This window comes from Sprattus sprattus, assembly GCF_963457725.1.
Source record: "Sprattus sprattus genome assembly, chromosome: 11".
Taxonomy (NCBI): Eukaryota; Metazoa; Chordata; class Actinopteri; order Clupeiformes; family Clupeidae; genus Sprattus; species Sprattus sprattus.
The window spans coordinates 7498121-7517005 of NC_137909.1; positions in this window are offsets into that span (position 1 = coordinate 7498121).

Genomic DNA, 18885 nt, shown 5'->3' on the forward strand with positions numbered 1-18885 from the left:
TTATTGCAACATGCCACTTGAAAGGTGGACATTCTTTAGTAGGCAAGGAGGAGGAGGAACATCACCATTAAATGTTTTCATACAAACAGAGAGAAAGAGAGATGGTGAGTGGGTCAGTTAATGCATATTCCAGCCACTGGATGTAAGGCAGATACATTAGATAACAGAAATCAATTTTTAACCTAAAGCAGATGAAACTGCGTTGTTCATTAGGCCTATTGGTACACCAATGGTTGAGCATGCTAGTGTTTCAGATAATACACCTTGCTTTATATCTACTTCGGACAAATACATATTTCGTATTTATAGTCTAGTCTATTTTATTATAATAGTACATCTACATAAAGTCTTCCACTGAAAATCACTCTCCAATTCCCATGCTCCCCAAACACAACTGAATCCAGAGTAATTCACCCATTTACTCACTTACACCTCTAAATATTCTCCTGAGGGGAGGACTGAAAGAAGTAAATTGTCTGCGCGCCTCACTGTTATATAATACAGATTACCATCTGAACATACAGTACAGATAAAGCTACTGTGGGTGATGTCAGCAGCACTGACTTCCATGAGACACTGTAGGAGTCCACCCCCTGCCTTCAATGTGTTGTGCACATAAATAAAATGGCAGGCTTGGGAGGTTTCCTGATTGGTTAATACAGCTGGGCTGCATGGAAATGTTTAGTTGCTAATGACAGAGCCTGGTCCCTAAGGGCCTGTTTTTCTCTCATAGCATCTACTTTAGTGGTGAACATAAAGATAGTTCATTTAAGAGGTCTAAAACAGGCCTATTACTTATAGCAGTGTTAATTTTAAGATGTAAAATTGTCGCCAAATGATTTTTTGGAAATAAACCTGATGGAATAAGTTAATTCTTTAGATTGCTGTAAAGAATTTAGGCCTGGGGTTCAATGAAGCACTGTAAAAGCAGTACTCAATCTAAATTACTATTGTTGTGAAATTACGAAAAAAAAGGAAATAGTCAGGCCTACCTGAACACACTGTGTGGAAACCAAGAAAACCAGCATTCAGCCTTCGATTTCTCAGGCCTACACTTCTTTGGTACGATAGAAAGGCAGCAGGAATTTATAGCAGAATCATCATTAAAAAGTTAAGACTTTTAACAATAGTTGTAAAATCAAAGAGACCAATTCCTGTTTGAAAGGATCTATAGATCAATGGTATGCATGCCAAAGACCTTAAGGTCCATATCACCTCTCTCTCTTCACTTATTTTCAGTTCAAACTGAGGGTGAAGTTTCTTTGTTTTCAAAAAGTCTGTCAAGTTCATTGTTTACTGACAGGAGAATTGATGTTGCATTTGAACATCTGCTTTATCTGTGGCTTCGTTGTCGAATTGCTTGTAGGCAGTAGCCTACTGAAAAATGCCATTTCAACAGTTTGACAATACGTTTGCTTTTCAACGTTTCTGTAGCCATACACTGGTCAAACCCAAAATGCTCCTCCATGCAGTAAAAGTACCGTTAAAGTAGGCCTAAAGTTAAAACTGATCAAACGTTCGAGCCTCTCTTTTCATGTTCTGCAGTTGTAGATTATGTATACAGAAAGAGAATACGACGGTGGTTTTAATTTTAGCCGCGTGAGGGAGCTCTCGGAAAGCATTAGACCAACGCTACATCAACATCGATAAATACCGTTTGTTTATGTTTGAAGGCCCATGCAAGAGAGTCTGATGCATCAGGCACAAATCTGATTGGCCCTTAAATAGGGACTCTTCCGACTGCATATTGCAACATTTCTGCAGGTTAATTAGACGTCTTTATTTTGGTTATTGCTGTCTCTGGTAAGCCTACAGATATCTCAGACTTAAAGCGGTAATAGATGTCATTATTTTTATTTATATTGGGTAGAAACAATTTCTGAATTCATATACTGCTGAATAAGTCCTCCTTTTAAGAATGTTGAGTCATTTTCTCTCAGGTAATATTATACCTGATCTTCACTTGATCTGTATTATTTGGAAAGGCCCATTCTAACTGGTATTCATACAAATACAATAAGAAACATATTTAAATGCATTTATACTTGATGTATACCAGATTAATGGTGATTTCTGAGGGTATCTGGAGTATGCATGTATGATAGGTATTGTAAACCCAAGCAACACCCGGGACACACAATGCCACATCATCCAGATAAAAATCAGTGAATAGTTCCCCTGTGCTCACTTACATATTCTCAGGTTGTCTGGGGGAGACTCCTTGCATGAGAACAGGGCTCAAATTAGTTTCTCCTTTTCACTGATTCTCACTCTCTGAACTCCAGTACTTGAGTAGTTATATTAAAATAGCAAGAGGCCTGTTTCTTGACCAAAGATATTATGTATTTCTTCCAAAAAAGACAGAGCTGGTCACTGTGCCATAGTAGCACTGCCCAGCATTGGATTGTCAGCTCTCCAGCCTTAGCCAGCAGCCTCTGGGCAGGTTACTGTGCGTGTTTTAAGCTTCAGAGTCTTTGTCTGCCTCAGACAGACCTGGTTTCTTCCGTTCTCGTGTTACGTGGTCTTCCCCCTTTGCCGAAACTCTGCGGTTGTCTCCATCCAGCTCTAGCCTTGTTGACAGGTATGATATAGGGAGCGTCTGCCCCTGTGGCCTCTTGCACACTGCAGACAATTGAGTGCCGGGGCTGAAACTGGAGTGTGCGCCCCGAAGGCCATCTTAGAGCCAGGGCAGGGCACTGCTCCCATGTCACCTCCTCTACGATGTCAAGGTTTGGGTTTACGAGCTGCAACCATTCCCTCTACCCCCATGACACACACAGTGTTGATTTTTTTTTCTATCTCTATCTCTCTGAGTTTTTGTCTTTCCCACAGTAGCGACATCCTTCCCTGGAGGGACCTTTATAAGCAACATTATTCCAATGCTGGCCAACTGATTTCTTTACAAGCAGAAAGGGATTTTAAGGGGGGTTAGGTTTGTAGACTAGGATTAGGCTTTATCACATAGGCTTTTCATTTATCAAAACCAGTTCTGGTTTGCCATTTTGTATTGACATTGAAGAAGGTAACCTCAGTGGCAATTTGCATGGTGGCAAAAAAACTTTCTTGAGTACTCAACTGATCGACTAAAGCTCGATTCAACCCTTGGCAATTCCTTGCTTCTTTTAAGAAACGCTTTTTAAAAATGCGTTAAAATCCTGTTCTCAAACTCAAAAAAGTAAAATGTAGGTTTTCTCAGCATAGGCCTCTGTTGTTGTGTCATTTGGAATGGTGAAAATGTGTATCCCTTCATTACAATAATTAATTTACAGAGAGTATTGGTTATTTACAATTTCCTTTTGCCATTTTCTTTATTTGATTAAATGTCTGCACCAATTTGTACCCCCATTGCCATTAGGGTAGAATCCACACAATCTTTGCATAGACCTATAGATCCCATTGGACTTCCTAATTTAGGTGCAGCGTTATCCTATGTGTAAACATTATTTCAAGCCCCATTTCCTCCAGACTGGGTCTAAGTCTGTGAGTCAACATTCGCAGTCAACTGGTGGCCCTGTCAGCAAGCAATTGTGAGAGGGGAGAACAGACTCTTTAAATAAACAGAAAAACTGAAGTGTGTAGCATCAGATGTAGAGTTTAACAGGGACAGTTGTACCTCTTTGATTTCACATGCGTGTCATTTCCCTATTCAAGTTTTGTGAACATATACTTTGATCCTTTGACCACCAGTGAAACTATGAAACCGATCTCAAAATTGAGAGATTACGAGGAGCGTTTTATTACCTGTAAGTTTATACAGCAATTTCCCTTAGACAAATTTACCTTACAGAGCCTTAAGCTAAGGCTCCTCCCATGAAACACATAGATGCCCCCCCCCCCCACACACACACACACACACATACACACCCTTGCCACTAACATCTGCTTTAACATAAAAATGCTGTTAGTAAATTAGTTAAATGGCTGAACTGTGTGTGATTAAATCCCTCCATACACACACTGACCCCAGCTGAGCCAATCGACGGAATGCAACTCAAGTGCAAACACTTCCCTGGGGCTGGTCATTACAGCAGCCATCCACCCCCCCCCCCCCCCCCCCCCTAACCTTTACCTCCACTCCTCCCCCCTCCTGCTCTCACTCACTCTGCCCTTTTCTCTCCCTATCTCTCCCTCTCTCTCTCTCTCTCTCTCTCCACCTCTCTCTGTATCTCTCTCTCGCCCTGCATATGACTGCCAATCACTGAGCACTCGCCTTATCACCTTATCAGCATCATCCTTAATTAGGGGCCCCATTAACATTCCTCCTCACACCTTCCATTCAGCCAGGCCTGCTCCCCGGGTGCCTGGCTCCCACTGCCAGGCTTGAATGGGCCAGTCAGGCCATGCGCACATCCATTCAACGGCCAGATGCAGCCCGCTGGCCTCAAGCCGTGAGGGGCCGACCCCCCCCCCCCCCCCCCCCCGCTCGAGCGCACGCGCAGAGAGAGAGAGTGAGCGATGAAGAGAGAGAGAAAGATGGGTGGGGGGGTAAAAAGAGTTATAGGATAGGAGTTTGACAAACTCGGTTGATGGAAAGCAGGGCACAGAGAGAAGGGAAAGGTGGACAGAATGATACTGAGTGTGTGTGTGTGTGTGTGTGTGTGTGAGAGAGAGAGACAAAGAGAGAGAGAGAGAGAGAGAGAGAGAGAGAGAGAGAGAGAGAGATAGACAGACAGACAGTAATGCCTATTGACAATAGGCATTACCTCTAACAATACAGCTGCTTTGTGCTAATTACCTCCACCATGTGTGTTTTTTTCTTAGTCATGTTGGAAAAATGTGTTCCATCCACAAATCACATTCACATGAGGCCTACCCATCACTTTGAGTGCCTTTCTGTGCCATCATGTGCACTGGAAAACAAGAATGCATTGTTACATGGACATGTCTCCCAATGACCTGCCATTAAAGCCCCTGTAAGCGATACCTTTTTACAATACTCCTGCAAGCTATCGTTACATTATCAGAGCTAGCTCTATAGATGGCTGGTTTGGGGAAATAGTTCTGAGACCCTCTAAGACTATAGTCAGTAACAACAAAAATGACCTTGATGTGACCTCATTAATCAAACAGGAAACTTTCAAAGATGGGTATTCCTGAAAAACAATTATATTGAGTCTGTTGTCCATGTTTAACTGATAGTAGAAGAAGGAAGTGCTAATGCCACTTACAGCAGTTATAATTGCCATCACACAATCCCATCAAATCAATGGCTTGTGATTGTTTTTCATTGTTAGCATTGCAGTATTTCTCACCTCTGGTTTAAGGGCTATTACACATTGACAGTTTGACTGTTGGGTTGATGGCTTGCGCCTTGGGTGTTACTGGAACTTGCTCTGGCACTTTTCAGTGGTGACTTTTACAACCTGCTGGACACGGTGGGCTAAATGACATTGTTTGTTTTGCCCGTGGTCAGTGCAATACCCACAGTGTTTAATTGCCCTTTGGGTGAGAGGCCAAGCAGGGACGGTTTAGATGGAGCTGCTATTTTAACAGCAAGAGTTTCTGCTTAATAGTACCTCATTGCCTATCCACACTGGGGAGTCTGCAAATGCGCAGAGCTACTGTCCAAGCCAAACAAATACCTCTCAAACTCACTCAAACCTTTATTTAACAAAGATTCTGTGAAATACACCCTCGTTGTATTCACAACAGCATGCAAATGCATGTATTGCTTTATCAGAAATCACAGTCTTTCATTATATTGAGATGTGCGTTTGAAAACAGAGTTATTGATGATCACGTATTCTTTACAGAACCCAAGCTTCCTGACATGAGTGTTTGTGACTGTGCTCACGTATTCTCAAAGGCCAAATTGAAACATGAAACAGTGTCCACATCAAACCAATTATTACCACACATTCAACAATTTAAAGCATATCACATGAAAAATACATCAAAAATAGTGATAAATTAGCTCTGATGTTGTAGTGCTTTTGAACAGTGTCTATGTAGAGAGCTCTTGCTGTGTAGGAGGCTAGCTCACGGGGAGGCCAAATTAAACATGCCCTGCCTTACGCTGGTGGCCAAAGCCGTGTCTATTGTGGACAACAGGATTACACCAGTGGGTTCCCTGAGGAGTTTGACATGGTGGCAATTAGACTGCCCAGCCCCCTTCGCCTGTTCTAATGCAACAAGTGCTTAGCTTTGGAGAGCTGGCCCCAACCACTGCTGTTTAACAATCCAACCACTGCCCAGTATATGCATAACAAAGAGGGTTAAGTAAAAGTTTTTCAAACAAATGTGAAAAATCTTACACGTATCTGAATTGAAGTTTGAGGAATATATTGGACAGCAGATTAACAGTGCTTGAATATCAACAGCAGATATTGGAAGAAGTTTTGGGGGGGACTTTCTTGGATCCCTTTTATTTTTTTATTTTTTTTACAACTCAAGATGTCCCTGTCCAAACAGGTTTATCACCAAAGGATTGGCAGGCCTTTTCCAGCTGTTTGAAATACCATGACACATCCTTCCGCCTCTACCCTTCATTTCAGCTTCCTTGAGGAACAAAAGAGGGATTTCCTCCTCTCCTGATATATGCCACAGCTCAACAAACACTGTCTGGAATTACAAGCCACAAAACAAGATATTAAAAATAGCCTGCGAGAGTGAAAGGCTGTCTCATGCCAACACAGGGCCAGTGGTGTTTCAGAGGTCACCAAAGTACACAAGGTCAACTTCTTCGGCCGTCTGCCGTGTTTTATGAGACGTCATTTTAAAAGAAGATATAATTGATGTTACTGTCTGACATAGCATTCACATTTACAGCTGAGGATTGATTTCAGAGCCTTTAGCTTCTTCATGCCAAAACTGGGGTGCTTACAACAGAGTGATCCAGCAGACGAGCCTCTGCACTGGGCCTCATGCTCCCCTCCCCCGGACAAACCTCCTTCTTACCTTCTCTCGGTCATTACACATGCACATGTAGCAGTGCTATAGATAATCCCCCTGCTCCTGCCCTTACTTCCTGTAGCCTGCACTCTAGGTGGGGGTGTGGGGAGAGGAGGGGAGGTCAGGGGAGTAGAGGGGAGATGGGTCCTGAACAGACAATGATAGACATGCCCAACAGCTCTGCCAGAAACACAGGCAGCGCTGAGGCGGGTAGGGGGGCAGGGGGAGTCCTGTGTATAAATTGGCCCAGTGCCAAAATACCTTATCCTCCCTCAAGACAGCAACCATTTGTTACTATATGCAGTAGACAGCAGTTCCCCCTCATGCCAAACACACACACACACACACACACACACACACACACACACACACACACACACACACACACACACACACACACACACACACACACACACACACACACACACACACACACACACACACACACACACACACACACACACACACACACACCCTTTACTGTGGAGCTACCATTTACTGCTCTTTAACCATGAATGGATATAAGGCTCCAGAATTTATGAATTCATTGTTATATTACATTTAAAGAGTAAAAGAGCTTTGTTTTCTAGCTTTGTCAGCTAGATTGTAAATAACCCAAGAGTCTCAAAATTGTATGCTGAATCAGATTTGATAATTGTATTAATAACTTGTAACTTATAACTGTGACCCTTCTTACTGCCATTTGTCACTTACTCTGTTCTTTGAGGGTCCAACGGTGCTTTAATCGAACATGGTTAGCAGGATTGTGAGGAAGGTCAAAATTGTGCCGACATTTCTGTATTTATGCATCTATTATATGAAATGATGCCTGTATCACTTTAACAGCTCTGTGCTTTCTTTATGTAACACTCTCTATGAAAGATCTCAAAGGTGGCATTGGGAGTGGTCAGTCACCATATAATCAGAATAATAGACTTCCTGATTGCCCACACAACCTTTTCTATTTGTCTGTTTGCATAGGGTTTTTTTCTGTCTTCGCCTGGTGTTTCTTTGTCTGTCTGTGAGCACCACAAAGCACTGACTTCCCTGGAAGAAAGTAAGAAAGCGCTTTCCCACAAACGTGTGTTTTTGCATTGCTGAATCAGGCTTCCTACCCATTACTGGTATAGAAATAAACTGGAGCAATGAAAAATAAACACCCAATGGACACAGCGCTACTAAGTGCATATCAAGTAGATTATGAAGAGGAAGGGCTTCCCATCTCTTATGTTTCAGTGGCCATTTTTAAACCATGTGCACAAGCGGGAGGAGTGGAAAATGCTCAACCATTTGGTAATTTACATGTGCCTGTCCAGAGACGTCATGGCTGAAATCTGTGCATTCATATCACCATTCCGGAGCACACCCATAATTAAGCTCCAAGACTGAGCTTTTATGGGGTATGTCACAGGAGGTTAGTGGTCATGTCTTGATTTTTAACACTAATTAACATTCTCCTGGTCAATGTAAAAGGGATCTCAAGAGTATTAGAATTTAAAGCTGTCACTGCGTGGGTGGGTTTGACACAAAGTTAATTACGAAATGAAAATTAAAGCATTAATCAGAATAAGATGGGACCTCTCAAAAAAGTTGATGTACAGTGTATGAATACTATAATAGTATTCAAAAGTAGTTTAGTTTTAATGACTAAAATTGAACTCAAATCCAGTACCCTTAGTCTGCAGATTTTTACAATTTCAACGTCTGCCCCTTTTCAGGTCAAACCAATGACTGTGAAAAACATGGTTTTTTTTACTGTTCTTTTTTTACAGTCATTGATTTAAAGTGTAAAATCAGTAAAGACTCACTGAGCTTGTGCCAGATTTGCCAGAACCTTTGAACTCAGCATTACATGTAACGTGGCCTCATTATGACTCACTGCTCTCAGAGTCGATTCACACTTGACACATTTCACATTCACTCAGACAAATAACACTTCTGTTGGCATGTATTGTCCCCTTGAGATTGACGACATGGGAGAATTCCACTCATTATTCATGATGATAGAAACTTTACCTGAAATTGAGTTGAAAATGACTTCTGTTGCAATTCTCTGTTCTTGTGAAAGGGATCTTAAGAAATCAGCTAGAAGGAGTCTTTCCTTTACTTTTGTGAACTATTTTTAATAATAATCATTTTGTAACAGTTGCTCCTCCTCAAAGTTCAGGGGTTTTGAGACAGGAGGAAAAAGCCTGTGGATTAACATTCCCCTCTCACACAGCTCTTAACCAGCTGTGTCAGTTTGTGTATAGGAGCCAACTGCAGCTGCACAAAGTATTGTCGAGAGAGAAGGCAGAGCTGGACAGACTCTTCTATTGGCTTTATGCTAACTGACTACTTGGGAGTAATTGTGTACGTTTATTTGACTTATTTTAACAGATGGCCAATTCCACACGGTGTTTTTGGGGTGAACCATTTTTGTGAAAAGTGCCATACTGTATTTGCAGCCAACACACTGTAGCAAAAAAAATTAAAACTGCTAAAAAGTGCAATAAAATATAATGTCACGTTATTTGCAACAATGCTGTCAAGGAAATGTCTTTTTAAACACAGATGTCACTCAACAGAATGAATCAGTTAGAAGGCGGAGGACTCAGCGCTATTTTCACCCAGTTACTGAGATGAGTACCCAGCCCTCTGACAGGGTTGGATTGACATGGGAGGCTGTGGCTTGTAAAGGTCTGGGTGCACATGACTGATTGGAGCTATCATCAAGATTAATCCCTCCTGTTCCTGAGAGCAGGTTGTCCACACTGAAACCCTCTGCCATGTTTGCTCAATGTTGTGGAAACTTGAAAATGCCTCAGGAGAAAGACGAGAATGTCAGACTTCAGATATATGTGAAAGATGTGTTTGCAAGAGGAGTGATGAGTTTGGCCCTATGTCTGTCATAACTGTCTGGCCTCAAGGGTTCATTAATAATCCATTTCATTCTTTAATTCTATAATTTCCTATTTACTTTAAAAGGTGTCCTAACATTTTACTCTTCAGAGCAGAAAAGTGTGCTCTGCAAAACAAAATAACATGGAATCCTCTCTCACTAAGGTAGAATTCCATAGTGTATCATGAACACAAGCCAGAAATGATCCTGTTTTTCTTTGGCTGGTTGGGTTTTAACAGAACCACGTCCTTACACACACAACACCTTCCTTCTCCGGGCTAAAAACAGCAGAAGATGATATAATCTCGAGTTGGCCCTTGCTTAATGTTTTCCCCTGACTTATTAAGTGTTTTTATTAGGGCCTGCGAGAAAAACATTAAATAATGTTGAAGTCCGCTCCACACCCAAAAATGTGGTGCACACAGAACAGGGAGTAGCTACAGATATAGATGTTCACTGTTGGTTATGTTGTAATTTTATGTTACAAACTTTTACAAGCCAGCACATAAAAAGTGATTGTCAGACTCAGTTCCTTACTGCTCCAATAAAAAGTGAGAAAAGAAGGTGAAACTGCCAAAAGAAAGAGAAAATATGTTTTTAATGTATTGCTTACTTACCCTTACTTACCATTTTTACATGTTAATATTTTGAGTTGTGTCGTATAGTTCTCCCTCACTTGTTTTACCCTTTTGCTTTTCAAAACTGAAACTATGCAGCGAGTGACAGGTGATATGTGTTATTTATGGTCAGGTAGAGTGCGAGACCAGGCACCACTTCATCATGTTTTGATAAAGGCCCATTATGACTGTTATGGCTCGGCCCAGCCACCTGTGCCATCTACCTCCCCAAAACAATAACCTCGGCACATCTGGGGATCCTAACAATACATGCCCGATATTTACCAGGCTGAACATCAGCGGGGCATATTTGGAGGGGCTTTAATGAAGACATCTCAGCTGGAGGAGACTGCATTCACATAGGGCCCTCATAGATCGAGACAAAGGAAGAATTCTTCCCCAGCAGAGCACGGCTGGAGGAAGTGGTGCAGATGTCAGTGCAGATAAGCTCGCTCCGGGTCGGGTTACCACCAGCTGGCTGCACATAGTTTTTGTTGCATGTGGAATTCACATATAGTGCAAACTAACCAGCACATTTCTATGAACAGTGGCACTAGAAGCCACTGCTCATTCATGTTTCCCATGAAGAGTGAGGCCATTCTTGCATTCTAAACACACAGTCGCACACACACACACACACACCTGAAGTTTGAGTCACTCACAGTGAATGTAGCTTTACTTCTCCAGGATGAGGTCTCCTGGCAGATCAACGGACCATCTGATCCAACATAAAGACTAAGCTGAAATCTATGAGAAGAACACATGTACACGCACTCAGGCGACATTTATGAGGGAAATGTGCTGTTAAACCTCACAAGTAAATCAGACATACATTTTTTTTGAGTCAGTGTTGGAATCAAAGAGTAATGATGTGTCTAATTCTTTATCCTTTTACTTTGCTTCTGGAGTGACCAAATAGAGTGTTGTTTGCATTTCTTCTTAAAACAAATAACATACTCCCCCACAATTGATATGCTGGAGACTTTGATTGGAACGAAAATGGTCCGAGAGCTGCAAATCCACAAACTTGCCTCACACGATAGAACAGACCCACCTGTGGGTGCTGTGTGTGAGTCCCTTTGTGAGTGTGTGTGTGTGTGTGTGTGTGTGTGTGTGTGTGTGTGTGTGTGTGTGTGTGTGTGTGTGTGTGTGTGTGTGTGTGTGTGTGTGTGTGTGTGTGTGTGTGTGTGTGTGTGTGTGTGTGTGTGTGTGTGTGTGTGTGCGCGTGTGTGCGTGTGTGTGCGTGTGTGTGTGCGTGTGTGCGGTGTGCGTGTGTGCGTGTGTGCGTGTGTGTGTGTGTGTGTGCACAGAGCTAGCTGGTGGGATATCCCAACCCAATTCTTTTAAATGGAATGATGTTAATCTACTTTGTGCCACTCATGTGGACTTTACCCACCTATCCTAAGCCAATTAAGATGATCCCATTTCACAGGCTTTCAGACATTGTGTTATAAATGTTTGAAAATTACACTGAAATGAACGAGAGACTTCTGCAATCAGCCTTTTAAAATATATATACAGTATTTCAGCAAAATTGCAAATTTCCATTCATACAATATGCATCTCAGAAACATGGATTTTCAGAAGGCCTATTTTCTGGCCTGGTACTTCGTGGTACATGGGATTTGCAAAATGCACTGAGGTGTAAAAAACATCTGACATTTCAGTGCTAATATTAATACGGATAAGTAACTCATTTAGGTAAAGCTATATGGGGCATATGGGAATTCAGTGCTATGTGCATGCACTCTGAATGGAATCCTAGTTTGCATGTAGGGATACAAATGATGTTGTAATGTGGACTTGGAGGAATAGGGAAAGTGTAAAAGAGGAACTTCTGATGTATTGTAAACTGGACTGGAGTAAATAATATATTTGCCTTCATTTAAAACTGCATACCAAGCAGTTTTCCTGGTTTTTAACAGTTGAACGGGGGAGACGGCAAGGAAACTGAGAAGTAAAAAGTTTATACTTTTAATTTGTTTGTCAGTGACATTCCTCTAATACCTCTCTGGAGCTGTAGCAACGTAGAGAGGAGTATGAGAAATACTGTTTGCCCTCCAAGCCTCCAGTTCTGTTTAAAATACAGTAGCGCTCTCCATCCTCAAGTTAACACACACACATATCATCACACTGTTTCTTTAGTCAGCCTGCACATTTTCCTCTTTAGCTAACGAAAACATGTACAGATGTGATGAATAAAAAAAAAAATCCTTTGGCATCCCGTCTGTTTTTCATAAATTTTACAGCTCTGGGTTTTTTAATGTCCTGTTCAGGTGAAACTACAATCCATTATTTATAGCGCCCTTATAAAATGTGCCTGCTCCCACGAGCTGCTGAAAGTTTTATTGTGTTAATTATACATTGGAGCTAGTCTGGGGGCCTCTCTCGGGCTCCCATGAACGTGAAGGTAATTATGTCAATTGGGAGACTATGCACAGGAACAGATCCAGTCAGGGGTGCAACTGCCCAATGTCAGGGGGGTATGCAGCAACAATTTTGGCGCCCCCCCCCCCCTCACACACACACACGTTTTTTTTCTTTTCTTAAACAAATAAATAAATAAGTGCGCCAGACATCATCATGTATGGGCTTTAAATAATAAAGGTTTATTTTAAAGTATATCAGCCACTGCATGCCTACCATAATGGTGCCCTATGGTGCATACAGTATACTGTACACACACACACAAATATATATATATATATTAGTAACAATGTTAACAAATAATAAACAGTTGCAAACATTAACATTAAAATGATAACCATTGCAAAATAATGCCTTAAAACGCAAAAGTAAGTCTACAAATAAAGATCTTTTAAGGTGATGATGTGTAACAATGCTGCTACCAAAATATTCTAGAGTGCTCTTTAGTTGCTACTAAATAATAACACGCCGTGCCTTTTCCCTTGCCCATTTATCTTGTATTGCACCATGCCAACAGAGAGCCTGTATGTTTGACAGCACAGCTAACATGAACAGCTAATGGTAACCATGGTATCCAGAGTTACGTTTCCAGTTGTTATTTTGCCTTAATAAAATTGAGATGTGTCATACATGGGATTGGTACAGTAGGGTTTAACCAAAATCTAAATGTAGCTATCATCAGCCTAATTGATGAGGCTTAAACTCAGGGCCGGATTAAGACATTTTGAGGCCTGGGGCTAATTACCAGGATGAGGCCCCTATATCGCCCCGACGCACATCGTGACACGCACATAAACCCACGCCAGGTGCACTGTCACATCAGTGTTTTAAAGTCCACAGAACCACTCTATAAATATGATCAGTTTAAAGCCAAGGATAGAATGTATGTATGTAGTAGACTACACTGTAGACAATAATAAACCAATAATGCAAATGTATACATATTTCCATTCATTCAAAAGCAAAAACAAGGCTAAATAGCCAGGGAATGAAATAACGAATTGATTAAGCATATGCCTATTAGTGAAGCAACAGCTTGGCTCCGCGCCCACGTTTCTATGCGAGAGCACCGACGTGCGGTCAGGGGAGGCAGAGCTTCACCTGTCATCATTAAAGTAAAAAAACAAATAACGATCAAAGGAAATAAATATTTTCTACTGGTCTGTGATATAAATGTATTTTCTGCATGATTCCAATCATTTCGAGCAGTTTTATAATCAAAATCGCTGAATTTGCGCATGTCCTGTTCAAACAGACAGGAGACAGCGAGACGATGAGGCAACGACGAGCTGTGCTTCATCTCAGATTGCGCAATACCTCACAAACTGGACTGAGTGTAGAACCTATTTAGTCCTGCTGATCTGACAAAAAACCTCAGTGAAAACCTTTACACTAATATTTGACCATGACTGCGAAAATGGAAGATTCTATAGCTAAGCTAAAACATTTCACTTAGCTATGTCTAACTGGCTTGCACATCATTTGTCTATAATTTTCAATGAATTAGCCTACTCTGCAGCGATATGCGTGAGGATAAGAACTCATACATCTTCAATTGCTGAAAGAATTTACGTTTTATTAGGCCTATTTAGATGGAACCGGGAAGCCTGGCTTGTTACCCGCATCATCGTATTTGAAAGCGCGTTATTAAAAGCGTTTATCCCTGTCTTAATGATGTGGTGCGAACCAAAGCAAAGTTTAGAAATGTGAATTAATCTCTTAAGTCTTACTTTGCACTTGAGGGCTTTTGCGATTAGAAGGTCACGGTCCACGGACCAGTCTTTTGGCCCCACTCTCGTGCTTTCTTTGACCGGACATTTTCGCGCATTACAATTTGTTTCACTCTGAATGTTTCTAATGTTATGCGCGGTGCGGTGTCGTTGACTCACTCGACATCGGGCGACCTGAGGCCCCCCTGGTGGCGAGGCCCGGGGCTGCAGCCCAGTCAGCCCATTCGTTAGACACGGCCCTGCTTAAACTAGCCATTTGGCTGCTACATTTCTATGTTAGCAAACGATAGCTAGCCTGCTAGCTAGTCTGTTAACATTATTTGCAAGCCTCCAAGCACAAACGTAAAGTCACCTTAAAACCTACCTGTTGCCTTTCACCATCCACTTATTTAATTGCTGTTGCATCCCCTGACATGTCTTCTCTTTTTCCCTCTTTCTTTTTCTGTTTTCAGCTCCTGACAGCTTTTTTGCTTTATCCATCTTCCATCCAACCAACTCACTACTCGTAGCCTAGTTCTAACTGCTTGTATGTTGAGCGGTCAGGTGCTCACTCTCCCTCTTCTATGTCAAAATTCTATTATGGAATCTTAAGAGATGAGGCGCCTACTCTAGTCTGTTTAGTCCTCTAAAATGTTATATAACCAGTGTTGGGGGTAACGAGTTACAAAGTAACGGACGTTAGTAACGTCATTACTATTATTGGTAACGGAGTACAATAACGCATTACTCTCAAAATATTGGTAACGTCACTACTTTACTAGACCTCAGTAACGAGCTTTCCTGCGTTACCTAAGCCATTTTTTGCCAGTCCGAAAAGTTCTCTTTTAGTGGCGCGTGCATGCTTCCTGCCTGTGTGCTTATTTTGACACCGTTGCCACAGAGACCAATCTGAGTGATTTGAGTGACGTAGCTGCTGGTGCGGAGAAGGAGCGAAGCGGGGAAATGGATGAGACGGAGACAGGAGAGTTCAGCCAGTAGCGATATTCTCATTACTTTAAAATTTGTTGCTCGAAAGGACAAAAATCTGCGTGTTAAATGCACTATGTGTCCAATTGAACACTCATAGGCCTACAGATAGGATAGCAAAACCGATGTATAAGCAGAATCAGAACGGCAGAAAGGCAGGACGTCAGATCACAGTGACAGGCTGTTTTTTCTCATTAAATGTGAAGGTTGAGATATTCATAACATTTATTTCAGTCTTACTGGTGGTCCTTTTGTAATACCAACAGACACTTCGTTGTGGATAAGTGAAGCCTATGTACTGTTCTCACTAAGTGTTTAGCATAACATCGCATAACTGTTTCTGGATAACAGCTGTTGCCATTTCCACGAGACGAACATTTGAATGATGTCAAAGTAAAAGTCCAATACTATACTGTGTTCGTTTCCATAACAACAATACAAGCAATATACATTTGCAGACCTGAATAAGCAGAGGGCAGAACAGCCAGGGGTGCCAATAATTGTGGAGGGCACTGTATTTGGAAATGTATGTTGAGTGACTTTGAGTATGAGCTTTTCTCTTAACCCACTACAGTGATTCCTGCTACAACAAGCTGGTTTTGTTCTCAGGAGTATGCCCCCATTTGGTTAAGTGGGGTCTCATGTTTCCAAAAGCCTGTTTTTGGCCTATTTTTAATGTGTTACTGCTGATTGACCCACCTGAATGTCCCCACCATACATGGCCACTTGTATCCTGTTTGTGGATTTTAAAGTGAGGCATATTTCTTTGGTCAGACAGTGAGGACAGGGTTAATGTCCGTTCAAGTGGATGGCTGAGTTTTATATGCCCTATTGTTTTACATGTTTACAATTGCAATACACTATGAAAGGCTAAGAGATGCCCTTTATAGAAAATTGAAAATAAAGTGATGAAAGGGCCATGATGTTTGCCCAGCTTTGCGGTAAATTTGGACTTTTGCTTAAAAAAAATGAAAAGTAAAGTAACTAGTAGTGAAGTTACTTTTCAAATGCAGTAACTAGTAAAGTAATCTAGTTACAATTTTCGGAAGTAACTAGTAACTTGTAACTAGTTACTTTTTCTGAGTAACTACCCCAACACTGTATATAACATTAAGGAAATGCAGAAATGATTTAGAAACGCACAACAGCAGCTACATATAGAAAACATTTTTATTTATTTATTTTTTTACCATCGCTTTGGCGCTCCCATGGTGCGGCGCCCCTATGCGCCGCATACAGTGCATACCCACTTTTTGCGCCACTGGATCCAGTGCACGTGCATACGCTTAGCGCAGACTGCTGTATTTTATCACACGTACAGCATGCTTACATACCGTCCCCTCTGTCCCCCTTTCTGATGGCATAGCAGCTGTCAGAAAGTCTGACAGATGATCTTGTGCCTGATGTGACTTGTTCAGACAGATAAGAGGGGCATTTCAGAACTGTATGGTCAAAATCTGAGGCCAAATGCAGAGCCCCCCCAGAGGACAGCAGCTAACCTGACTCATTAGAATCTACAGCTACAAGCAAATCCATTTGAATGTATTACTGACATACATAAATACACACACACACACATTCATTGCATCAACAACACAAACACATTTACACTTTCTCTCTCTCCCTTACCCTTATAAACACCTGCATGTAAACACACACTCACTCAAATGCATGCAAATGCAGCCAGTCACACAAACACACTCACACTGAACTACTTAGAATTTAATGAGGCCCATGGAGATCCAGGATTGACAGTCGATTTGTGTCATGCTGACAAGCCATCAACAATCAATAGAAGGCTGAGTGCTGCCTGCTTGCAACTGGCAAATTCATATCTTCCACACTTGGTAAAACTTCTAAAAAAGCAGGTCAGGCAGGAAATAATGACAGTTAGAGTTTCAAGCCTGTGAAAGAAAACAATCTGCAACCAAATCTCTGAAGAAGAAATTATGTATAAAAAGGAGCTGAAGTAAACCTGTTCAGAGCTGAGAACTGACCTTTCATACTTTAAGGAAGGAGAAAGTGTGTTTGTGTTTGTTTCAGTGTGACTTACTGCAACCGCCAGTTCCTCATATCACTCCTGGGTTACTCATAGTAGTATGAGGATACATATAATTCCTGGGTTACTCATATTAGTATGAGGAGACATGGGAAAGTTAACTGTCCTCTGACATACAGTATCTGTCTTGTTCAACACACAAAAAAATTGTTTTATTTTTTTAACACTAGATTTCAGTGAAAATTAAGGAATATATTAATTCAGAAACAGAAGTGTTCTGCCTCAGATTCAAAGGCGTGAATGCTCATTTCTGTGAAAGTAGGGTAGGGAGAAGGAGAGAGTCAGAAATGGCAGGTAATGCAATATTCATGTGTGCTGTGGCAGACGTCCTCTTGGTTCTGATGATTAGAGAGAGGGCTGCTTTTCCAAGTCGTCCCTGGAACAAGACAGATGATGTATTTGTGCCAAGCTGTAATGGGGATGCTTCAGAGGCAGGAGAAGGAGAGAAGTGTTAAAGCCTCTCCACTTTTGCTTCACCTTTGATCTGGCACAAGCGGCGTTTGTGGTTAACCCACCATGCATCAACAGAGAACGTTCCTCTTCTCACCTGCAGGTTCCCCCTGAACCAAAACGATGCGAGGGTTAGAAAAAACAACAGCAACAAATCATAAATCACTATAAATACAGCAGTGTGCATCCATCGAAACAAAAACAAAAAATACAATAGTGCTGTTCATACTTCTTATTTTACACCAGCAGAAATAATTCATCAGTCGTCCTTATTTTCCTTCAGGTTAACTGCGTCTATGTTGCTGGAGGGCACCCTGACAGTCAGTATATATTATATGCTGGAGCTGTGTCAGTTTGTCGGTCTGTCCATGAATCTTTTTTATTACAGCAGTGAATAGTGGAACTGTTTTAACATGCACCTGTTTGAAACTGTTGTTTTATTTATATGTTCCCTTTGTAATTTATTCATAATTTTGTTTGGGGGAGGCCAGGTTTGAAGAGTGCTGGATATGTTATTTATCTCGGGCCAACAGGGGAGGATATGGCGGGTGAAATTCCCATGTTATAGATAACCACAAAGTCAACATGTCAATAATTTATCATTCATATGATTTAATATATCAACACATGCATAATGCATCCTTCCCTGTACCTCTTTCTTACTCCCCCCTTCCTTGATATTCAGTTTTTTTCTGCAGTGGTTTGAGCCAAGTTTCCCAGGCACCTTTTTCAGATGCGGAGGCATGAGTGTAAATAACAGTCGTCAACAACCATTATTTCTGATACTATGATCAATCATAAATCAGCTTCCTCGTGTGAACGGAAAAAAAACACATCAGCTGTGGAAGTCAGACATTTTGCACA